The sequence below is a fragment of the Eleutherodactylus coqui genome, chromosome 2, assembly GCF_035609145.1.
Source record: "Eleutherodactylus coqui strain aEleCoq1 chromosome 2, aEleCoq1.hap1, whole genome shotgun sequence".
Classification (NCBI taxonomy): Eukaryota; Metazoa; Chordata; class Amphibia; order Anura; family Eleutherodactylidae; genus Eleutherodactylus; species Eleutherodactylus coqui.
Genome location: NC_089838.1, coordinates 22,603,474 through 22,629,689, shown reverse-complemented (window position 1 = coordinate 22,629,689; position 26,216 = coordinate 22,603,474). Strand labels below are relative to the sequence as shown.

General features: G+C 48.1%; 1 protein-coding gene across 1 annotated transcript in view; it reads left to right on the top strand.

Annotated features, from left to right (window-relative positions):
* The window catches only part of CLINT1 (clathrin interactor 1), a 65,520-nt gene that overhangs the window by 1,012 nt on the left and 38,292 nt on the right, over window positions 1–26,216 (top strand). The gene's annotated exons all lie outside the window — the stretch shown is intronic.

Sequence of the window (26,216 nt, the reverse complement as noted above, 5' to 3'; positions counted from 1 at the left end):
TGATTTTCCTGCAGCGGGATCCCCTGGCTGAACGGATCCGTCTTATGATGGAAGCGGATGGCGCCGAGCGGGCTGTATATAGCGTGATGCGTCGTGCTTCGGGTTTGGTATATACCTGACCGAGGTGAAGCAGCGTGCGGCGCTACTTCATCTGCGCTTTTTAAAGGAATGCGGATCTTCCAGGTGGAGTGATGAGCGCGTCCTCGGGGTGTGTTCGCGTGCCGCAGAAATGCCGCCTATTTCCACATCCAAAACGGAGTGAAAATCCTTCGGCATCACCTGACCATCAGCGTTGGGAGGCGAGGGGCGCGCTGTTTCTGCCGAAATTAGTCAAAATCCGCACCGGCGTTTTGGATGTGGAATTTGCGTAAAGTATTCCACGCTGTAAACTTCGCAGCATTCCTTCCCCGTGTGAACGTACATTTGGGTCGCGTTCGCACGGGACGCGTTCACCACGGATATTCTGCACGGAAAAACCATTGTATTTACTGTAGTAGCATTGTGGGTGAGATTTACTAACTGTTGTCCACACGCTGCAGAAATGCGGCAGCGCGGAATTTAAATTCGCATCATGTCAATTTTAGTGGCGCAAATTCGAATGAGGGGGTGAATTCCACACCAAATCCCGTGTCAAAAACCAGACCTAAGGGTGGCTTCTGTGCTGCGGACACTTCACTACAGATTCCACCCTGCGTGAACATAGCCTACGGCCGCCTGCGCACGGCAGAGCCGGATGCCATATGCGGGTTCCCGCAGCGGCCGCTGACCCCGTGGACCTGTTTCTTCTGTACTGCGGATGATCGTGGCGAGCCGCGGTCAGGCATGGGCAGAACAGGTTTTTATTTTTTGAAATCCTGCTTTTCCGGCACCATCGTCTCGGCATGGAGGATCTCTGATGGAAATGTCGCACGTGTGCGTTTACCGGACAGCCGAAAAAGAAATGATATTCATGGTACCATATACTTTTTTTTTTCCACATGGGGCAGCGTTGTCTCTTTACTATTCAATGCCGCTAAAAGTGGCAAATCCGATGGGCGCCGCCTGAACACAGTCCAGACTGGTCTCCGATCAATGAATTGGGGGGGGGGGGGGGGGGCTATGGATTTGTCTTCCATATGCCCATTCACACCAGTATATGCCATTTCACTGCTTGACTTCACCGCATGCTGCAGGTGTTTTTTTTTATTTTTTGCATTGTTTTATTTTGCATCCAAGTGCCGTCCATTTTTTTTTTTTAAACACACAAAAAAAAGCAAAAAAGCAGCGCATATGTAACACCAGTGTTCACCGTGTTTTTACCCTCCAGCATGCTTTTATAGGCAGTTTTGGTCCATGAATGCCATCCAAAATGGCTCATGCGGTGATTTATTTTTTTTCTTTTATATACACACAAACCCTAAACGTCCGCTGCAGACACTGTGAAAAGTACTAAAGTCTCTGCAATGATTCATCTCTAGTCATGTGACCGCCACAGAGCAGCTTGATCGCCGTGGAGTTTGTTCCCTTTTCTCTTTAGTTGAGTTGAAGAACTTATTCATTACCAGGAGTGTAATGTCCTCCGCTGGGGAAGAAATACTGCACTACTCCATGTTAAAGGAATCCGTTAATATGTGATTGGGGAGGGTCCGACCACTAGGACCCCCACATTTACAGAATAGGTCACCGATAGCAGATCAGCGGGAGGCCACCACTCGGCTGGTTTCATGCTGCTGCTGACATCCGAAAATGGCAAAGCACTGTGATCCAGCATGGTGCGGAAGTAAATGAGAGAGAGCTGCAATACCAAACCGGGCCACTATGCGATGGACAGCACTGAGACATGTGTGCCGCTATACAAGCTCCATGCACACTGCTCCAGCACCAGCGTCCACATGTACGTGGCATAATATAAGAATAATGTATCTCGTGTCTCCATCTAGCTCCAGACTTAAAGGGGTTGGGACAAGTTGTCAACAAGTATCTGATCGGTGGGGTCTGACCACTGGGACCTCAACTGATCGTGAGAATGGGTGTCCCATGTCCACCAAGTTGAGTGGTGCAATTGTTGAGTACGAGTCGCTTCCTTTATCTCTATGGGACTGCCGGGGATGGTTACATATAGTGCTTAGCTAACAGGCCCAGAGATTTGAATGGAGTGGTATGTTTGCCCAAAAGCTGTCCCATCCATCCGAGGCACACAGGACCCCCATACTCGTGATCATTGGAGGTCCTGGTAGTTCTCCAATCTATCCCACGTAAAGGGGTATTCCCAAGATTGACGTTTATCGCCTATCCATAGGATAGGTGATAATAGTCTTATTAGTAGGGATCTTGCCACTAAGACTCCCACCTATCCTAAGGGGGTCCTGTGTCCCCCTTTTCCCTTTTTAGTGCGTGCTCACTGCACCCTTTCACGTTTTTTTTCCCGGCAGTTCCACTGAAAATGAATCGCGCAGCACCGCACATGTGCCAACAAAGTGAGCCCACAGTGAGGAGGCAAGTGGACATGGGACCCCCATTCTCAGTTTTGGTGGGCGTTTTAGCGGTGAGACCTCCACCACTCGGTCTCGCCAACTATCCTATGGAAAGGTGATAGAAGTCTACATTATCCTACCGAGTACTTAGTGGGGCCTAAGTATCTTTATGCTGATTCTTCGGGGCTTGTAGTTGAGATAAATCTTCATGTCGTCATCTGCACATGCTCAGTAGTGAAGCTCCGCCTCTACAGATCGGAGGAAGGAGGTGCTGTGCAGTGGGCATGCCTGCACTCCTCTCAGGGCTGCTAGTGTGAACAGGAAGGCAATATTTATGCAAGTGACAGAATGCCTAAACTTTCAATACTTTTCATAAATCACTAGCGTAGTGTATGATCCCTTCAGGGTTGCAGGTTTGGCTTATTGACTTAACAGCCGTGATTTCCCTCCACTCATCCTGCAAACATCTGGCGAGTTCTCTCAGAGAGATGGACACTGTTCATATTTCCTGACCTGCTTGTACCACTGTAGATGGACTAAGGCATCTTCTCTGAGGGAACGCACAAATTGTTTGCAGGATGAATGGAGGGAAAAAACAGCTGAAGTGTATCAGGCATTAGTAAAAAAATATGCCACAGAGTGTGTCCAATGTCATTTTGGTCAGATGAGGCCCCACTACATTAGTGACCAATTACTTTTGGTAGGATAGTGTATTTTGGGAATAGCCCCCTATCCAGTGGATGGGGGAGAAGTAGAAAGTGACCTTGGGTTTGTAGAGGTCTCCAGTCTCCGAACTGAGTTGATTTAGCATTGTTTGTATTACCTATGGCCCTTTACATAGCAATGGAATGAAACTACATATGGTGGAGCTGTCTGGGTGACTTTACATCACAATGCTCCCGCTATTATATGCAGGTTTCTCTCTCCCTGTAATGTCCATAGGGGGGCGCTTTCCTTGTAGAACCTGTTTGTATGGAATGTAATTGCAGCAGTATGATCCCTGTAATCTGTAGTAAGGACAGTGATGGCAGCAGCGGCCAATCAGATTGGGAGGTGCTGGTAGTAGTTTCTCGGTTACACGGAGCTGTCGCCTGCCAGCAGGCTGTGTTGCTGCCACATAAAGGGATGACCCGCTTTTTGATCTGGGTTTTCCTTCTTGCATTACAGTCTGCCAGCTCCAGTGCCCGAGGCTGCGGGCGGGGAGAAGGGATTGTACGGGGTTGGAGCAATGTCTCTTCATTCCCAGAGACTTTCTGGTATTACAGTTCAGTCCGGAAGCAATTATCACCACTGGATCTGCTAGTTCACTTCGGGGGGACTTACTACTTGGACCCCTTTTAGAAAGGGGTACCTCGGCCCTCTGTGGCTGTAAGACCACGCTAAGAGGAGTTTGACTAGAGAGCAGTTGAGTTTATGTGCCCTTTTGCTCGTACCTGATGGACCTCATTAATTATAATGGGGGCCATGAGGTTTCCATCATGTTCTCTGGCTCTGTGCCGGAGGCTCCTGCTCGTGAGAGTATAACCAAAGGGTCGTCTTACACGGAACGACCGTCGGGTGCTTCGGTGCCCAACAGATATCCCAGCAATATTGTTGCCCGCGTTCTCACAGCACTTTCAGTGAATGGAGGTGGAGCGAGTCACAGATCGTTCCGGCCACCCGCTTCCATCACAGTGAACAGGCAGTCATTAGTAGATGGAAGACTGCCTGTTCACATGCGCTGATCGTCACTTGATTTTTATGCCTGCTGAAACTAAACGATGAGCAAATTCTCATTGGTAGTTCAGTCGCTGCCGGCGTGTACGGTATTGTTCAGATTCCCGCAGTCCGAGTGATTCTCTGAGGTGTATGGCCACCAGAACTCTGCATGTATTAAACCGTATCTCGTTCCTCCCTATAGAGGGCGCCTCTGCGTGGCCACAAGCTAGATAGTTACCCACAGTGTTTACAGGCCATGACGTGTGTAGTTGTATAGTGTATATATGTGTTGTGGCGGTCGTCGGTACATTCCTCCGTCTCGGAGCCGGTCTGAGACTCGTTTAACCCCTTAGTCACCTGTAATATACCTTTTTACGGCCGTTATTAATAGGCTTTAAACCTGCACATACATCTTATTAAGGCCTCATGTCCACGGGCGGGCTGGATTCAGCGTGCAGGAGCCTACAGCGGAATCCCACTCTGCCCGCGGCCGAGGACTCTGCGTACCTGTGTGGGCAGGCGGCGGCATCGTCCGCACGGACCTCTCTCCTGCCGGGACATCTGTACTGCGGATGGTCCGCATGGCTCACCGCAGCGGCAGCTTCGGGCGGGCTGCAGAACGGATGGTTTCCATTGACTTCATTGGGTGTAAGGATAGTTTCACACGGCCGAGCACGATATCCCCGTGGAAGCGAGGCGTTTTTGTGTCAAACTCCTCCCATCACTTCCGTATAATTGCGATCCTTTGGCGCAGCTTTCAGCCGCTTTGGAGAATCGCAAGTCTTTCCGATTGTTTTGCAATGGGGAACCTCGTGCACATTGTACGCCATGCAATCAGTTTTCCGGCCCCATTGATTAGATGCCATAATCAGTAGCATGTAAACAGATGACAGAGGAGGCTCTTCCTGCCCCCCTTTGGCACCCAGCAGTGCGATCACAAGTTACCAGTGGATATCAGATCTCCGCCTTGGGTTTCTGCCCCAGATTGCGTAGCAGATCTGCATTGGATCTTTCCATCTGAACGCGACCTTAGTGGCTTGAGGAATCGGCAGCAGTCGTTCCTTGGTTTCAGTGGGCGGGCCGAGCTATGATTTGTGTAACATGTAAAGGGTCTGGTATAGAAGTGGCGGCCAATGACGTCGCACGATATAACAACGTTTGATGCCGAGAACTTCTTACACTTGTGAATGTAAAACTTTGTTCCATAGTGGGAAGAACAGGGAGGTGATTGGTTCTCTGGGGCGGCTGATTTACATACCTGATCGACTCGTTTACATAAGAGAGCATGTTGGATGATTAATGTATGTTGTGAAATTCTCCTAGGACATTTCTGCATGCGTTCTGTTATGGCGACACGCAGGCAGCTGGGAAGTAGTTCCCGTGCCACGGCGTGCCCTATATATGTCAGAGGCATCCCGTCCGGCCACTTTCATTGATGATCCATGCAGGATGCCATGACGACATGCCACGTCCTCATCCTGTGCTTCATTTGGCGGCTTGCGCTAATCTTTTTTTGGGTGATGGACGTGCAGCTCGTTCATATTGGGCCGTATATCTGAGGGGTTAAAGAAAATCTGCCAGCACTTCTTACCCTACTAAAACATTAAGGCCTCATGCCCACGGGCGGATCAGATTCTGCATGCGGGAGCCCGCAGTGGAATCCAACCATGCCCGCGGCCGAGAACACTGCTTACCCGTCCGGGTCTTCTGCATTGCCTGTTCGAGTCTTCTATTTTCTTCACTGCAGATGTGAGCGGAAGCGCCATCTGCTGCACGTGCGCAGTGGATTTATTTTTTTGTATTCTGGCTTTCGTGCAGAATCCGTGGCCCGTCCACAAAATAAATGCGCATGCTTTAATTCAGCTGTGGACACCCATGTTTCTCTATGGGCGGCTTGAACTGTGGATCGTCCGCGCGGGGCACCCCGCAATTCAAGTCCACCCACGGACATTGCACCTAACGCCGCTAGTAAGCTGGCGTGAAAATGGGGTTATACATGCCAGCCTTGCCAGCCCCTTGTTTGACGGCTCCAGTGGCACATGCGTAGGTTATAGATCTCCTGCAGTATGATACTAGGGTACACTTGAGGTGCAATCAAGAGTTAATGGGAAGGTTGGGGACCGTTTAGGCCCCATGTCCACGGGCACGCACGGATTTTGAGTGTGGATTCCTGTTGACACGAGACAAAAAATCCATTTACTTACCTGTTTGGACGCGGCGCGGGTCTCCTCTGTCATGGCCGGATCTTCCCTCTTCTGCATGGTGAATGTGCTCGGCACGCCGTCTGATGTGCCGCGTGCCTTTTTATTTTTTTAAAGGTCCTGCTGTGCCGCTGATCTGCAGCATGTCCGCAGTGTCGGCTGCGGGCGTGCCGTAGACCGGACGGCTTCCATTGACTTCAGTGGAAGCCGTCCCTTCGGGGGCTGCAGAAAAGTAGAGCATGCGGATGCCCAATGATAGTCTATGGGCATATTGACATGTGGATAATCTGTGTGGGTGACTCCGCAATTCACTTATGCCCGTAGACCTGAGGCCTTGGGCTACTCTCACATGTAGTGTTTTCTGCAGCAGATTTTCCGCCTGTTCTGTGGATTTTGACGTTGGTTTTGGTAAGGATATCCCCGCCTCAATTGAAGGGGTGAAATCTGCATCAAAATTTGCACCATTTGGTGGGGATTGTCCATTGCAAGAAATCCGCCACACGTGCCGAACCGTCAGGGAAAGAAATTCTGCATCTGTCACTGGTAAATGCATCTAATTTGCATATGTCTGAGACCCTCGCCAATCGTGAGCAGGGGTCCAGCGGTGAGGAGGAGACTGATTGAAGCACTGGTCGCTCCATTCCCTTCCAGTGGGGCTGCTGAGATGCCCAAGCAGATGCTGCCAATTTCCATCAGCCCCATTTAAATGAATGGCGCGCTGACCGCGCATGTGTGGTGGGTGCCCATTCAGAGTGACATCACGCTATCCTACGATTAGGAAATAACTTGAAATTCTGGCACAACCCCTTCAGCCACATTCATTCACAGCAGAAGATATCCATGCTGCAGGGTCACGGGAAAGCCGAGGGTTTTAATCGGGAGCCGTTGCAATGGGCAAAATCTGCGGTGGAAATCTGCGACAAAGTTCTCTGCAGAAGTCATTGTGGATTCCGGTGCAGAAAACGTCTGCGATTTCACCTTATGGGCTCCTGAATATCACCCCTTCTGTTGTGTCTTTTCTTGCTCCATTGGGGCTAAATGGACCCCGTTGATGGCCGCTGGGCATTTTGCCGGATTTTACAGGATTAAATAGAGCTGCATGCAACGCTATGCCGTCCCGTGTTTTAGCGGAATTGAACGGAGACTAAAAGTTGTGAACAAGTCCGCACCACACGACACACATCACATCGTTACAACTTTCTGTTATTCTGTTCCATTAGTAGAGCGGTGCCAGATCTGGCATATGGCGGGCACTAATGGCATCCAATGGGCCATCTCCTCTACATGGCAACCATTGGGTTTTCGTTTTGTGTCCCAGCATGTTTCTGCGCTCTACGGAGTCTTTAAGCAGAACTGCGGCCACGTTCATATACGGAGCTTAATTCAGCTGTGACCTGTGAAGGCAGCTTAAAACGGGCGACATACGAGCCCTTCACGTCCGCACCAACATCATCGGTTTAGCAGGCATTTAACGCCCGCTGCCAGCTAAAGTTTTGTTTTTTTAAATTGAGAGTTGCAATTTCATTTTTTCTGCAGAACAAGAGGAAAGCGATGGATGTGTGAGAGCGGTTCTATCGTGGTCGTATCTGCTGCTGTGTGCAGGAAGGGCGAGAACAGAGATGATAGATACGGATGACTTGTGTCAGTTCTAAGCATTTTGGCGCGGGCTCTGTGGTGACTCAGGGTTACACGTTGCTGTAAATTTGTGGGTCTTCAATCAAGCGATTGCAGACTTTTCCCCTAAAAAATATATATATATTTTATTTTTTTGCTACTGCCACCAGATCGCGTCCCATTTTTAGGAATCCTTGATGGGGCAGTGACCCATCGAGTTCTGCTGTTTCTTGGCGGCGGTGCCAGTCTAAGCGGGTGACGGTGAAACCTCTTTGAGATGTTCACCACAATTTGCATTGAGAGGTGGTCTTCTACGACCGGTCGTCCTCACTGGGTTTTCTACCCAAATGAGTGATATTCTGCAGAATATTTTCGGCTTACCGCTTGGCATGTCGGAACGCGGCTGCGCTGGACCCAGTGAAGCAGAAGTAATGAGGTGACTGGTGTCTGAGTGGCAGGGCAGCTTCCTCAGCCGCGCTCCTATAATTTGTATAACTCTTCTCTGAGCACTTAGGATGCAAATAACCCGAGACTCTGCACAGATATTACAAAGAGTTGGCTTTTCAACTTGATTGTACAGCCAGATATTATATAATGCGGCTGTTAACAAGGTGCAAAGAGGTCTTCCAGCCTCTGCGGGGAACTAGTTCATTACATGAGGACCTGAGTGACTCTGGCCATGTATCGCTCTCATTAATACGGTCTTCCTGTTCTCTCTAGCAGTTGTGAGACGTGTGCAGACATGTCCACTGCACAGCGCCTCCTTCCTCTGACCTGGAGAGGCGGAGCTTCACTACTGAGCATGTGCAGATGGTGCAGCTCAGCTTCATCTCAACTACAAGCTTTGAGGAAGCTACATAAAGATACTTGGTCTCATGGAGAGGAAAGGCAATAGCAGATTTTCTACTGCTGCTTCCACATCCTAGTTGGTTATCAGTGTTTTAGATGACTAGAACATGTAGTTAGTGGGCACTTCGAAAAGTTTGTATGGAAGCAAATGTGCAACAAATTCTGCATTGAATGACTTCTATCGTATTTATAATGTACACTCATTGTCAAAAACAATCCCTTACCTAGAAGACGTTGTTGGAATGGGATGAAACTTTCAGAGCAAAAGGATCATTTATCTCGAAAAACTAACCCTTTAAAGGGAGGCTCTAGTACCCGTTGGGCTGTTTCTAGCTTGGATACGAGATGTGATATCGGTGGGCATAGAGGCTCTAGTACACTGTTGTACCGCCTCTAGCTTGGATACAAGATGTGATACGGGCAGGCATGGAGGCTCTAGTACCCTGTTGTACCGCCTCTAGCTTGGATACAAGATGTGATACGGGCAGGCATAGAGGCTCTAGTACCCTGTTGTACCACCTCTAGCTTGGATACAAGATGTGATACGGGCAGGCATAGAGGCTCTAGTACCCTGTTGTACCACCTCTAGCTTGGATACAAGATGTGATACGGGCAGGCATAGAGGCTCTAGTACCCTGTTGTACCACCTCTAGCTTGGATACAGGTGGGCATGGAAGCTCTAGTACCCTGTTGTACCACCTCTAGCTTGTATACAAGATGTGATACAGGCAGGCATAAAGGCTCTAGTACCCTGTTGTACCGCTTCTAGCTTGTATACAAGATGTGATACGGGGGGCATGGAGGCTCTAGTACCCTGTTGTACTGCCATGATAATGGCGGGCCTGGAGGCTCTAGTACCCTGTTGTACTGCCATGATAAAGGCGGGCATGGAGTCTCTAGTACCCTGTTGTACTGCCATGATAATGGCGAGCATGGAGGCTCTAGTACCCTGTTGTTACCACCCTCTTTCTCTGCATCTCTGTCTTAAAAGCTGTTAGCGGTCATTTTCAAAACTGCATCGCGAAAACCTGGCAAGAACAGGTGAAGCGTGCGGTCTGATGCCTTAGCTGTGCTTGCCGGGTGGCCGGCAGCGTCATCGTGAAGCTGCCGCACCATATGTAGCCATGACAGATCTTCATCCTGCTGCCTGACTCCGTCTTCGGATACCTCCTTGTGTAAAGCCGCCATAGTGAATTGTGCAAGCTGTGCACTCGCTACCTGTTGCATCACTTAGGAAGACGTGATGAAACTTGGTCTGGCGTGTGCTGACATAAACAGTAACTGGCTGAGACCTCCAGCCAAGGTCTCCTCTCGGGCCCTCCTCGGCGGTGACCTTCCTACACGGCTGAATGTTGTTTTATCTCTCTATTGTGCAGGATACATAAATGTCCTTGTCAGCATAAAAGTATAAAATATCTGATGCTTCAGGTTCTCTGCGCAGCATAAATTGTGTTTGTGGTGCTCTCCTCCGCTTCCTGCGCTTTAGATCATCGTTCTACATTTTGTGTCCTGCAGATGCGTTGTGTGCTCTTATAGTTCGTACTACTGTTCATGGACTGCTTTGTGGGATAAGAGAATTTTACAAAGGGTTAATTAAACCAGCGGTGGTTCTGCGTTCCTCCTATGTGACTTTCTAGCTGTTGTTGGTGTTTTGGGCAACTTGATCATGGCAAATCTGCACCCGGGTCAAGATGACACAAGTACGGAACAAGTTGTCCCATCGGTGTAGCAGCTGCTTTTAGTGACGGCACAACTTCTTGTGTGCTCAATCTTTTGCTGCTTGCATGAAAGTATTGGACTCCTGATGGAAAACGCTATCGCCCCCTCGGTATTAAAGGAACCATTCAGTTCCAGGATAAGGTTCTCTGCTGGGATGTTGGTAGTTGATCTCTGCTGCTCCTTCAATCTATGACTTTTGGGTCTTGTTGTTTCGGCCATCCCAAGATGTCTGCAGCGATTGGCCAGTGCTGCTCACATGAGAAGTGATGGCCAATCAGAGAGCACAGAGTGCAGTAGGAGTCTAACTCTACCAGTGCCCTGTGGGGAATAGGTAGGTTGGAAACTACGTTGGCCATCATGGCCTAAAACAGAACCCAAAATCGATGAGTCAGAGGTAGAACTGTAGGTGAATTACCTCCGTCCTCTCTGGTGCTGGGACAGAATGTCCGTCTCCTCCGTCCCCCATCCCGAACTGGAAGGTAACTTTAGTGTCATGGCTGCAGTCATTACTTACAAGGAGATAGCTGCTGCGTCTCGAGTCGCCGTTCACAAGATGTTTACGCACCGCTCCTGTCTGGTTTCTTCCCAGGAATGTGGCCTACAAGGAAGAACCATGGTCAATAAGTGGCCGCTCCTTTTGGGTGCAGAAATAAAAATGAAGGGTATTCTAGGGTGTCCTGCCACGGGGTGCCCACTCTGCTGTTATGGGCAGGTGCTATGGTGGAAAGGGAGCTTTACAGGCCTCCCATTGGCACCAGTGGACCGACACATTGGGCCTCGCACCGCTCTCTGCTCTGGCTGATAGAGGGAGTCCCTCATTCCCAAGCACCCCCTATTAAAGGAAGACTGTCCCCTAAGGCCTATTAACCCAATATCCTAATGTATGTGCTGTCATAAGGAATGCAGCGTTACCTAAAGAGATCAGTCAATATGTTTCTGATATATACGCTATATGCCAATGACCCACCGACTGTCCGAAGGGCGGTTCGCTTCCACCAGTGATCCGGGCTCTCTTACAGTGTTTTCTGCTAAAAACCTGCCCCCCTTTCTTGCTTTGTGGCCCCTACCGCTCTTCCAACTGGAGACACCGTGCCTCGCTCGTTCCGCACTCAGCGCAACGCAGCCACGTTGGTGGTGGGGCACATGACATGCCAGTTCGAAGAGCTACCTGCGTCACTGGCAAGAAAGGCTGGTAGAGAGCCCAGACCACTGGTGGAGGCGAACCGCCCATCGGATGGTCCATGGGTCAGTAGCATACTGCGCGGGAGAAACTTATTGGCCAATATCTTCGCATAGGAGACACTTTTGCAAAATATGAAGGTAACGCTGTTTTCCTTATGTCAGCACATACATAACCGTATATGGGGCGAATAGGCTAAATTTCAGGTGATAGTCTTTCTTTTTAAATGGGTTGTCCAGGACTTCATATTGATGATCTATCCTTAAAATAGGTCTTCCATATCAGACTGGTAGGGATCTGACTCCAGGCACCCTGCCCAAACAGTTGGTTCTCAGGCTTTTTCATTGTACACCAGGCACAGCACTGTACATTCCGTAGTGGCGGTCTTTGGCATTGCAGCTCAGTCACCTTCACTTGAAAGCGGCTGAACAGCAGAAAGGTCATGTGACCGACGAACATTACATTAAAGGCCCCAGCGCTCACCCGAGATACACTGCCCCTTCAAACAGCTGATCGGCAGAGTTGACGGGAGTCAGACCCCCAGAGGTTTAATATTGATGACCTTTCCAAAGGATAGATCATCAATAGCCGAGTCTTGGATAACCCAGAATGCCCTCCTTCCACACCCCCTGCATGGACATCATAGAGAATTAATGACTCCCAGGCTGCGCCGGCTCTATCTGGTTACACGGTATCTCATGACACTTTGTCATTGTGCTGCTGATCTGCCCTGCGATTACGCCTCCCGCAGATCTGCTTCCATGCGGGCATCACCGCCGGCCGCTCTGCTAATATCTCATGACTAATACTGACAACGCCGAAAAATGCATCACTGCTTATATGGCTGCCGGTGGGACGTTCACATCCAAAGCCTCATCATAAAGGACGCCCCGCAGCAGGGCACCGAGAGGACTTGTAGAACACCACTTATTGCTGCCTTCACCTTATTAACCCTTGCATGGCTTATATTATTTAGGAAATCTTTTCACCGTACACTTCGTTAAATTATTGCTTAAGTAGATCTTCAGAATCTCCTTTATTGGAGCTCAATTACCAGATAATCATCTTCTTCTAACTAGTGGCATCATAAAAATATGCAGTGATATTAATTGGTTCATGTAAAACCTGTGTTTATGTATAGTTAATCTGAACAAGACGAGCTGCAGTTTAAAGCATGAGGCAGGGAAATGGTAGCAGCCCTGATCAGCAGCAATCTGTATTCTTGGATTTTTGTGTGTGTGTGTGTGTGTGTGTGTGTGTGTGTGTGTCGGGAGATGGCTAGGCAAGTGATATATATATTTTTTACACACACACTCTCTGACCACTTTATTAGAGACCTCAGCCCTTTTCCAGTTTCGACCCAGCGATTCTTGCTCAAAATTCGCTGAAAGCCGCTTTTGAGTGAGAATCATTGCATCTAAATGCACAGGTATCCTGCAGTTTTCGTGCACGAGTCGTTCATCGCTCAATTCTAGTTTTCTTGAATTGAGCGATGAACTCTTTATCAGCTGTGCGGGCCGTTATCACAGTCGGCAGCACTGATAAGATTCTTACAGCCCGTGTCCCGCTGGTAGTTTAGAGCAGGACAGGAGCTGTAATCGCAGAGAACAATACAGCTGTTGCTTATGCAAAACAGCTGTATTGTTCGCTGAGTGATAGCCACGCCTACATAGCTCTTAAGTAGCTTCTTAGCTACTATAGACTATGCAAAGATGATTGCTCAAAACTGTGACTCAAACTGTCATTTGAGCGACTTTTGAGCGATCTGTCAGTGTAAATGGGCTCTTAGAGTTCCCTTGTATCTAAATTACCCCTGTGACCCCGGAGTAAACCATAAAATCACGTAATAAGTTTTTTTTTTTTGTGGATCAATTTCAGTGTGAATCCTCATCAGATGGGGAAATTCAGTGATCTGAGCAACCTCCAACGAGGTCGGGTCATCAGTGCAAGACTAGCCAGGGCCGGGATACACTGACAACCATGTGGAGAGTATACCAGGAATGGTGTGACAGTGGAAAAACACCCTGCAAAAAGGGTTCTGTAGACAGAAAAAACTCATCTGTAAAAGGGGTCAGAGGAGGATATCAAGAATTGTTCTGATGAACAGATGCTATCGAGTCAAGCAAATTGTATCTGAATATAATGAATGCTGGTGCTCTAACTAAAGGGCCTGAGCACACAACTTATCGGATGGGCTGTAACCGCACACCGTTAGTTCCAGCGCCATTGCTGTCTGAGCCAGACAAGATTCTGGTGTACAAAAGAGCCCAAAAATTTAATTCACAGAGCAGTGGAGAAACATCACTTGTCAGATGAGTCCAGATTTGTTGCACCGTGCTGATGGGAGGTCAGAATTTGACCCAAGCAGCATGAATCGATGAACCCTTCCTGTCAGCTGGACAGAACATGTCAGTGCTTCCATCTAATTTGTGGCAACCAAAAGGAGCTTCCTGTCCGCAGGGGCCGGTATTACTGCAGAATGATTTCATCACCTCCCTAGTGGAAGTTATGCCACAACAAATTGCTACGACCCCGAAGGAGGTGTAAGGTGCCAGTAGACTGGGTCAGTCAGTGTGTAAATCCCCATCTTGCTGCCTTTTGGCTGTAGGCCAGATATCTGCAGTATTTTCCCTCTTGAGCCTTTAAGCCGTTTTAACATTGTGAAATATGCATTGTGTTATTCGGGGTTTAGCTGCGGGCGGATTCCAAAACTTGGATACGGTAATGGAAAAATGCACAATGTAGAAACAAAAGCTTATGTGTATAGCGGAGGCGGGCATTGTACATGAGAGCTTTGTAGGACGGTAGTACGGGCATCATAGGGGCAGCAGTTGATACATTATGTTGTGATGCCCGCTGAGAATCCTCTGATCGCTGGGCCTCACTTTTATAACCAATCACCGTTCAGCTTAGATTTGATTGGCTCCTACAGACAAAGTTTCCCGTTAGTTTTGCTACCCGCTGCTTGTTTTGGAGGTGTGGCCTCGGTGGGAGGAGCTGCTTAAAGGGATATTCCTATTAGAATGAAGGGCAGACTTCCGGGATGAGCATTGCGCATCAAGTGCGCGGCATAATACGCAGTTTGAACTGTTCTAGAAGTGGCGCTTGTGGTATTTGCGGTACCGCTCGTGTGTTGTGTATTCTTCGTAGTACAGTCGCAGTATATATGTTTGTATATACACACACTATTCTGTATAACCTCCAGGAAGATGCACAGCTCGCGTATGTTTATCGTCTTGAGGGAATACATTTTTTTTTTTGTTTTGCACGTCTTCATATATCTTAAGGAATCTTCTTGAAGGAGCTTTCAGAAATGACAGCAGCTATTTCCACTCTGAGAAGCCATTTGTGTCGTTCCAGCCGCCTGGTGTTTTACCGCGCGGATTACTTCCGATGGGTCGTCCCTCCGTACTCGCTGTTCATTATCTGTCTGCACTCCTGAATAATGTAGGCTTTATTGCACTATCTTCATTTAAAGGAAACCGCTCGTTAGCAGATCCCCTCCGATTTAAGGAAACCGGAGTGTAAACTGGAGACCCTCAAGAGCCTTTTGGGCGGGATAATGGCAAGCGATGATCAATGCTAAAAGGCAATCGGCACTGGTTTAAAGGGCCGTCATGCAGCTTGTTGCTAACTAGGGAGAGGGGGGACGATTATCGTTAAAACAGGTAAAAGTGAGCGATAATCGTTACGTGTAAACATGTGCCCATCGTGCACTATGCGTTCTCCTGTCGTTATCACTGCCAGTCAGAAAAAAAACTTGCCGGCTTCTCATTACGTGTAAACGCTCCCCGCTCAGTGAGAAGTCCACAGCAGCAGTAAGGCAAATCGATGCTTAATCGCGTACAGATTTCGGTCGCATTCCATGCGTTAAAGGCCCGATGTCCACCGGTGGATTTGATTTGTGGAATCCGCGCGGAAGATCAAATCAAGACGCCAATAGCGTTACAAGGGCGTCCGCAAGGGAAATAAAGCATGCCGGTTTGATTTGCAGACTTTATGGTCTGGAAAAAAAATGCAGCATGCTCCGTTTCACTGTGGATCCCAAGTTAAAAAAAGAAAAATATTAAAAATCCACTGTGCATGTGCGGTGACGGCCAGTGCTACCACACACATCTACAGTGAAGAAAAGCGAAGACCCGGATGGGTAGGGTAGGGTCGGATTCCGCTGCGGGCTCCCATCCGCCCGTGGACATGAGGCCTCACTATATGACTGTAACCCAACACTTACAGCTTTGGGTTTGGCTGCCAGGGGGCGGGGTGTGACACAGGAAGTCAGATATCGCCATAGAAGTTATGCTCCGCCCCTTATGGTCAGCATCAGGCTGTTACATTTTCCTGCGCTGTCCCTTTAAAAGGCTCTGCTTGCACTTTGTGCTGCTCTCTTCTGTTGAGAGGTTTAATGGTCGGTTTCTCTTTGCTGTAGATGATTACCCTATATTGTTTTAGGACCGCTATCTAAGGGACAGGATGCAGTTGTCATCCGCGATTGCTCAGGGAGTGTTTGTGACATTTTAATACCAGACACGTTATTTTATCATCCGTGGAATAAGGAGGAAGAGCGCGGTTATCTGCCGCTGCCGGTGGGAGTCTTTACTGGTTGAAGCTGTCTCTTTTTTTTTTTTGTTGGCCGTCATGTGACTTGCGCAGCGCCCCTTCATCCCCGCTGAGGACGGAGTGGAGTATGCGGAATGTAAAAGTAGTATAAACTTTTGCATTAACTGCTGTAACATTTACCACTGATTCACGATTATCTACCTGGGTTTGTGCTCGGTGATGTCACTTTGCGTGACGTCATCGTCCCCGTCACGTCACACTTGCTGCGGATCTTCTACTATGGATGCACAGTTAAACTGCAGCAAAACCTCCGTCTAGATTTTACCCTGTTCATTGGGCTGTATTCACACGGCGCAAATCCCATTTCTGTGTAAATTGAGCATTTAAAGGGGTTGTACCAGAAAACACAAACCCTTATCTATAGCTTAGGTATTAAGTGTGATGGGTGGGAGGTATCATCACTGAGACCCCCACCAATCTCGAGAGCTTGGGGTCCCATGTCTTCTCCTTGCTATGGGATCGCTGCACCCCCGCCCGCATTGAGGAGGAGATGGAATTTAACAGCGGTCACAAATGCGCAGCACCACTTTATTAATTTTCAATGGGACTGTCAGACGGCTTGTACCATTTCTGTCAGCCCCATTGAAATGAATGTAGCGGTGGCCGTGCGCACTTGGCCATCGCTGCATTCAATCTGGCATCACTGCGGGTGCGTGCTGCGAGCCTTTAGTAATGAGGGGGCACGAAACCCCTAGTGGTGAGATCCCCACCAATCGGACTCATCACCTATTCTGTGTTTTCCGGTACATCCGCCTCCTTATATGGGACGCATACGGAAATCCCAATGTGAGCTTTGTGTCAAAAAGTGACTTGTAAATCCCCCACAATGCAGTTTTCAAATACGCAAAAAAAAAAAAGGGAGACGTTTGGCCGATACAATCCGTGTCTGCGGAAAGAATTGGTCTGATGATTACAAAATCCGTACCACGGGGGAATGTATGAGCGGAAAATACCCGCTAGTGTTGGCGAGAGCTTCTTGTAATGGAAAGAAGTCTTTTATGTCTTCAAGTCATACAAATAACATGTAAGGCTTGCCGAAATCACACTGCTGAAGTAAAGTGCAAGCTGCGCTGTGATTGGTTGTTATATTATACCGCTGAGGTAAAGTGAAAGCTGCGCTGTGATTGGTTGTTATATATTATACTGCTGAGGTAAAGTGAAAGCTGTGCTGTGATTGGTTGGTTATATATTCCGCTGAGGTAAAGTGAAAGCTGCGCTGTGATTGGTTTATATATTATACCGCTGAGGTAAAGTGAAAGCTGCGCTGTGATTGGTTGCTATATATTATACTGCTGAGGTAAAGTAAAAGCTGTGCTGTGATTGGTTGTTATGGGCAATAGGCAGATTATCTTCCAGACCGCTCTCACGTGTGTGGTGCCGGCTCCTTACTCGTGGCCCACCCAGTAGAACAGCGACCGTAGGGCAGAATCGGCATATCGCTGATGGTTACACAGTACTTGCATAGATGGTAGACCAGTACATTGCCGATGAAATCTCATTTTTGGCATGGGGTTGGGATATACCGATCCTTCGCCGAGCCCCTGGACAGTACCAGCAAACATCTACTTTGCTGGTACTGTCCATGTGTAACCTCCACACACAGTACGCAATATGTATACTTGAAAGGCGGTTTTAAGTGGTGTTTTTGTGGTTTTGTCATACTTTTTGCACTCAATCATAAATGATGTAAAAGTTGACAAACCTGTTGTGCCGCCCGGGTCATTAGTTCAGATGAGGTGACGCTGCCACGTGACTTCAGTTTATCTGCGCCATGCCCTAAACAATTACTGGTATTATGCAGTGTTTAATCCATTGCTGACATGACGGGTGACCACGTCGGTCCCTTGCCCTCCTGTGTGGTCTCCGCCATTCCTTACCCGCTTCCGAACAATCGCAGGTGTCACGTTATTTATGCTAATACTATTCCCTGCCAAGAGGATGCAGGAACATAAATCTGTTCTGATGCCGCCGGTCTCCTGGATGGCAGCTTATGCCAAGCTCTTGATCTCCTTCCCGTTTCATTCCGTCACTCTGGCATTCATCGTTGGCAGCGGTGCCAGCTCGGACAGCAGTCACATGAATTGGCCACATATCTCTTTTAGTGTTGCGTTGAATTGCGCTATGATACTCGCGTTGTAATGGTGGCCTTAGACCAGGGCTAGAAATGTGTCGTTGGCACTTACATTATCAGTGAGGGCGCTTATGGCCCCAGTGGCTTCTGAAATGCCCAGTATGGCCGGGCTCATACCAGCATCAGAGGCGCCATGCAGACCTGACTAGAAGAATAGCGCTGCACATGGTTATGTCTGGAATGACCGGGGGATCTGTCTACAGGAGAGAGCGCCAACCAAATGTTCCCTTGGTATAGGTTAATATTTTAGGATTACCTCTTTAATTTGAGGATGCCACCTTTTTTTTAAAGGCTTTGCCCACCTTCACTACCAGATTTTGATCGATTTTAAAATGAAATTACTTTGCTATAAGTCTTAATTAAAAATGATCATTTGGGGTCTACAGTTATGCAGATCTATGTGTCGCCATGGTAACAGACAACAAAGAAAACTCTGTATTGTCTGATCCTGAAGTCCCTAATCCCTCCCGTCTTCCCTACTTTATACTAATGTATATTCTGTATGTCACCAAAAGTTTTAGGGGACTGATGGAAGAAAGTATGATTGCAGGATCAGATTATACAGGGTTTGCTTGTCTGTTGCCACAGAGATGCATGAAGCTGTATAAACATAACCATGGGAAATCTTTAATCAAGACCTAGTCCAAAGTGTCTTCATTTTAGAAGCATTGGCACAAAAAAAAACTACTACAAATGTAGTCCTTTAAAGGGACTAGATCACCCCAAAACACATAACATTTGTCTAATTGTGTTTCTTTATTTGAATCTCAGTTTTAATCATTTTATAGACACAGTAAAGAAAAAGTACAGAACAAAGATACAATGTATAGCTAACCAGCCGGAGAGGTTGGAGGGACTGCGGCGAGGAAGTCACTGGTATAGAGTGATGCCAACTCCGTTATATGGAGAAGGAAGGTATCGTACTTACTGACAAACTAATAAAAAACAGCAATAGGCCGCCTGCAGACGGCCGGGTCGGATCCGGCTGCGAGAATTCTCGCAGCGGGACCCGACCGAGCGCCTACAGAGACCAGTGCGGCACTCACCTGCTCCCGCTGCTCCGGCTCTTTCATGTGCCGATTGCCGGCGCAGAGCGGAGCTGGCGGCCGGGGGGGTGACGTTTCTGTGCGGGGCTCTGCACAGAATTTAGAGCATGCCGCCGTCTGCATAGGATTGCGTATTGTAATGCAATCCTATGCAGGCGTGTACGGGCGGAAATTCTGCGGGGAATCCTGCTGCGGAACTTCCGCCCGTCTGCAGGCGGCCATAATCATCAAATAAGACCAGGCAAAAGGAAGGTCTCCAACCAGGGAGGGGGAAGAGTATAAGGGCGCTCACACGAGCCTATTCTAAGCGTGGGTTTTGCGCATGTAATGTACGGTACCAATCTTTCCTAACACACTGTGCAAAATGTCCCATCTTGGTGTGTATTACGCATACCTGCCATGATGGAGTATGGGGGTTGTTGGCATGCCGCAAGTACAAAATGCATTGCGTACTGCTGTGCGGGAGATGTGCATGATGTGCGCTTCAAAAACTGGTTGTGTAAGAGAGCACCAAGCTGAGTAGTGTAAGGAACTAGAGAGTAACATGGTCGGTTAGGCTGAATAAAGACAATGTCCATCTAGTTCAGCCTGTTTCAACCCCCTTGTTGATCCAGAGGAAGGCAAAAAAAAACAAGAGGCAGAAGTCAATTAGCCCATTCAGGGGGAAAAATTCCTCCCCGACTCCATAATGGCAGTCAGACTAATCCCTGGATCAACCTGTGAGGAGAGAAGAGATGGAATGGAGAAGAGATTGGGGAGAAATACAGAGTGGGCCAGGAGAAAGGGACCTACAGTCTTAGCGCGCCTCTTGTGCTCACATAAGGTCAGGGTTGTAAACGTGAAAATCAAGATACCTATCCGTCAATGGGGAAACTGTGTTGAGCTTTTAAAAGAGATCAGCCTTGTGAGGTCTGATAAAATGCATCCACCCCATCTTTATCTGGAGTGACCAATTCTTCCATCCTACAAAGAAAATGCACTTCTGTGATCCATTTCCAAGTGTAGGGAGGGAAGAGGGGGGGGGGGGGAAGCTCAGCCACCACCTACCAGCCAGGAGAGTGCATTGTGCTGGCTTAAGGCCCATTTACACCCGACGGTTCTCACTCAAAGCCGTCTTTTGAGCGATAATCGTTGTGTGTAATTGCACTGACATCTTGCAGTTTTCGTTAAGCCGTCGCTGATTGTTGTCTTTCAGCGTGCTGTAAGACAATGATGAGCCTTATCAGGGATTCACAACGGGATACAGCTGATACTATTGCTTTAGCTGTATCCCGCTCCGTGAACACAGCTGGGGTATACTCTGCATGGAGCGTATAGCTGTATACCAGCAGAGCGCTCCGTGAACAGCTGGGGTATGAAGAACACAGCGGTCCAGCGATAATCGTTGTCTAAACCAGGCATTAAAGGGGTTGTCTCGCGAAAGCAAGTGGGGTTATACACTTCTGTATGGCCATATTAATGCACTTTGTAATATACATCGTGCATTAAATATGAGCCATACAGAAGTTATTCACTTACCTGTTCCGTTGCTAGCGTCCCCGTCTCCATGGCTCCGTCTAATTTCAGCGTCTAATCTCCCGATTAGACGCGCTTGCGCAGAAGGGTCTTCTCCCATCTGTTCAGTCCGGCACGAGCTGCATTCTGGCTCCGCCCCCTTCTACGTGTCATCGCGTTGCTCCGCCCCCGTCACATGTGCCCATTCCAGCCAATCAGGAGCCATATTTAATGCACGATGTATATTACAAAGTGCATTAATATGGCCATACAGAAGTACTTAACCCCACTTGCTATCACGGGACAACCCCTTTAACTAGAATGGGGTCCATTTGGTTTCCGCTCAACTGCCTGACTTTTAGAAGTAAAAACGTTCTATGCAGCGCTTTTTCATCCAGTATTTTAAGCCGGATCTGCAAAGGAACCTCCAACTAGAGTTTCCAATGCAGATGTGAAGCCTGCCTTCGGCTCTATGGTGGGTGTGAAAAATGCATGATTTTAGGATTTTTTTTTTTTTTTTTTTTTTTTTAAATACAGATTGTGACCAAAATAAAAATCACCAGAAATTCTTACAAAATTCGCTTAACACAATGTGATTTATATAATGGGTCATTTTCTGATGATGCGTTCCCTTTAATGTGACTTCTGCTTCAGCAGCGCTGAATTGATATGTAAAGGTGCGTCTAGATGGAACGTTTAGCGCTCAAAAACAATCGCTAGAGCATTCAAACTTGAATGAGCATTCAATGTAAAAACTTATCGTTTCATGCCAGCATGAAAATCCTCGTTGGCTTGTTCACTAATTGTTCGGTTTAAATACCAACCGTTCACGTTTACGGGATAACTGAATGAGAACGACCGATTGATTGACCAGGCGATTGATTGACCAGGCGATTGATTGACCAGGCGATTGATTGACCAGGCGATTGATTGACCAGGCGATTGATTGACCAGGCGATTGATTTACATGCCTGTATAAACAGACTGTATGAGCGGACTCTGACATTTGCTTGTGCGAACGATAAATCTTTGTCTACAAGCAGTCCTACCTCGGGTCATTACCTGCTAGTTCCTTAGACCATGCTGCTCTGCTTTATAGCTATTAAGAGTGTGAACCAATGGCTAAACAGGGGGTGTGTCCCAGACTACTTCAGGTGAGGCACTGTAACACTGCAAGCACAGATCACAACTCTATCCCAATGGCTAAAAAGCCACTGAGTATCCTGACCATAAGGAAAAATAAATGGCAGGTAATCCTCCTGTGAAGGTACTGACTTTCTGAGCTCCTGAATAGGGGGTCACTTTAACACCCCTCAAAAGAAGGCCCCAGTTTAGTACAATTGTGGATGCAGTTAACTGTGAACCTAATAAAGCTTCCTGTTCTGCATCGTGCGTGAATGAAAAGTATCTGTGTGACATGTTCTTTGTATTGGCTTCCTCTCGTGCATCGGAATTAGCTTCCCCTGATAAGACCCGTCGCTGTCACATGCATCCTGATCACGTGACCGGCGTTGTTCTGGCCTATGGCAGAGGTGGCATGCCAGGAAACCTATTCCGGGGGCAGCGTGAGCTCAGGAGTTAAGAGGCTGATCACATAGTCTGATTAAAGGCTTACTCCGCTGGTATAAGCGGCGCTGCCCTTTACTGGGACTGGGGAGAATATTCCAGCAATGTGCCTTATCTGCAGCCGTGGAAACTGCTTCCACCTCCCCGGATTGTACTCCAATGACTATTAACTGTTTGGGCCAGCCGGGTGACTTCCAGGAGGCAGATGGGATGCGGAGCCGGTCACATTGACCTGATGTGTATTGGATGCTCCTAGGACAGTTTTGCTGTGTTGTACTAATCGGTCACTGATCCCCTGCCAAGCCTCATAACGTTACCATCTTACTAGTTGAAGATTACAGCAATTAAAATGTTTAATACCGACTCCTGCCAGAGTAACAGCGGACGTTGTACTGGTTGAGGTGGTTGTAGACAAAGGAGCCCTTTAAAAGAAGCCCGGAATGCACATTTTACCCCTATGCTGGAGAGTAAGACGGGTGTAATCAAACTTTTAGGACTTTTTTTTTTTTTCTATAAAAGTGATCCTCAGGCCATGAAACTGCCATTTTTTTGCGGTATGCAAATGAGGTATGAGCTGTCCAGTGGGCGGTTCCCATGCTGGGACTGGTCCGGGTTCTCTACTCACTCCCTACTGGCCCAAGCCCCGCCCCTTGCATCTACAACTACCTTGTAATGCACAATGTCTCCAACTCTGGTTCGGGTGAGGCTTGAAAGGCCTCCGAGCAGTATGCTTGATGTTCACGGAGGAATTCACTGCAGAAATTTTAACGTGAGCTCCACCTCTTTAAAAAAGGAAAAAAAGCAAGTTTGTGTTTTTTGCTTTTTTTTGGCCAAAAATACACAGCTCAGATTCAGCCCTGCCAATGGGTAATCCACATGCAGCATTTAATGTGTATCCGCATCAAGAAGTTGCGTGTATTTTCTTGACGCAGAAATGATATATATTTATAAAAAAAAAAATTTCCCTCTAAAATTCCACATCATATCTTACCCATTGTCAGATCGAAATCCGCGTGTCGGTCCGTGACAGGAAGCTGAGCAATTCATGCAGAAAACTTGGGTGCAATTTCCATCCTGTGAACGTACCCTTAAGTAAAAAAACAAGCATTGACAGGCCTACCCACGAGCGGTAATTTTTTTTCTTGCGATGCGAGAGCAATGATTATAAAAGCAATGATTTTCAATGGTTTCATACACAATTGCGTTCCCCCCCCTAAGGCCGGCTGCACACAAGCGTGACGGGCTCCGCCGCGGAATATTCTGCGGCGAAGCCCATCACGGCGCCCCCCAGAGACCCCATACTTACCAGCGGATCCGGCTTCTTCGCTCCCGCATGACGCTTCCCCGTCCACCGCCGCCACGTCAATGACACGCCCACCGCATCACATGACGCGGCCGGCCGCGTCATATGACGCGGCGGCGGTAGGCAGGAAAGCGTTTTCACGCTATCTTCCGCTGTGTTACAGCGGGAGATGGCGTGAACGGACGGCTTCCATTGACTGCAATGGAAGGCGTCAGCGCGTACACCCGCGGCAAATAGAGCATGCCCGCGGGTGAGGACGGGAGATTTCACGGTGCGGAATTCCGCGGTGGAATTCCGCACCGTGTGCCCTGAGCTATTAGGTTCAATAGAACCTAATAGCTGCGAGCAACGCAGCGGATTTTCGCCGCGAATTACGCAGCGGAAATCTGTTCGTGGCAAGGAGGCCTAAGTCTTGCAGCACACAGAAAAAATCTGCGCTATCGCTCAGTGTTTTCAATGGGGCCGGCGGCAGCCCCATTGCAGACATAGGGAATACATTGCGGAATTTCTGCCATAGTTGTGACGGCTATGGCAGAGGATTCCTTCATCCCTGCGGTCCCGGTGATGCTATCCTATTTCTTGCTGCAGCCCATTGCTATCCCATTTCTTTCACTGCTGAGGCCCCATGGAAAGCAGTGGGTTGCAGGCAAACCCCGCAGCGATCATTTTTGGGGAAGGGCCTAAACTATAAGCCCTTCCCTGAAAATCATGACTAACTGTAAAAAAATATCTCTTCTCTCCTGCCCCGGCAGTTGTTTTCTGTGTTTTTCAATCCCCGGCTTCCAGAAAGCACTAGTCTCATTAGCTGAGCGCTCAGCCAATCACAGGCAGCCCTCAGCCATTGCATGACAGCTGAGCGCTGCCTGTGACTGTCTGAGTGCTCAACCAATGACACCAGCACTTTCTGGGGGCGGGGATTTTTCAATCCCCAGCCTTCAGAAGACAACTGCCAGGGTCGGATGGCTCTTCTAGGGAAGTAGTGTGTGGAGAAAATCATCACTCCGGGGAAGCAGTGCCAGTCTCATTGAAAGTAATGGGATAGCATCACGGCAGAGGATTCCTTCATCCCCGCGATCCCCCGTGCGTTCTGAGCATGCAAAAGTGCTTACACCAACCACACACTGAAGTTTAACGGTTTCCAAATCGTCGGCCTATATAACTAATGAAAGCAAGATAACTTAAACAGCTTTTAAAAAGTTCCCGCGCCATTTGCTGATTGAGTCCCACGGTCTGATGGGCGGGCCGGACTGTCTCTTCTGCTGAGGTCTTTTTACTACTCTGACCCTTCTGGCAGTGCAAAGGGAATGATGCCTGCAACGTCATCCACACGGCGGATTAAATCTCGCCGTATATTCCTGACCGTCGCCTGTAGTTGGAGGTGGCGGCACATTCTTCTTGTGCCTCCTGGGCAGTAGGGGGTTAACCATGCTCCGCTTCGCTCTACTGGGCCTTCTCCGTGCCTATTGTTCGGGGTATCTGATGACTGACTGGAATACACGGTGAAATCTGATCTTGAGGAGTGATGGTTTTGGAGCGGGTACATCTAGCTGCACCTGCTGCGCCTGGCAGAGGCTTCTCTCGTAAGGTAACGTATTTGGGGTGGAGAGGACGGCACAGATATCTTAGCGCCTTCACATTCAGTTCTCAGACAGACTTGTATTGCTCAATAAAGGAATAGTCACACGAAGCTGTCCTGTCATGTGGTGCTTTATTTATATATATATATATATATATATATATATATATATATATATATATATATATATATACACACACACACACCCTAACGTGACGAAGGCCGGGGCAAACGAGCGGGGCAATTTCTGCATGCGGTAGGTCTGCATTGGACTCCGGCCATTGACCCTGCACACCTCCCTAAACAGTACTGCGGATGACTGCGGGGGCACAGTTTTTGTTTTGTTTTTTCCCCGTCATCTCTTAGTGATGACATGGGTACTCGCAGCCATGCCCGCTTTTCCGAAAAATGGCATGTACCCTGTTTCTTGAAAAAATACCCCGAAAATAAGCCCTAGCACAATTTTTCAGGCCTTTTGAGAATGATTTTTTGAGGATTTTGGAGAATGCTTGAAAAATAATCCCTGCTCCAAAATTAAGCCCTAGTTACAGTTAATAAAGTCAATTTAGACAGTGTCCAGGCAGCTATATATGTAAAAAAAAGTGAAAGCTTTTAGTGTAAAAATTCATGTAAGACACTGTCTTATTTTCTGGGAAACCGGGTAGCAATCAAAAAGTTGCAAAATCTTAGCACAAGCAAGTCTTGCACAATACGGCCTAATTCCCACAGGTGTTGCCCCGCAGCTATTAGGTACCTAATAGCGCAATGC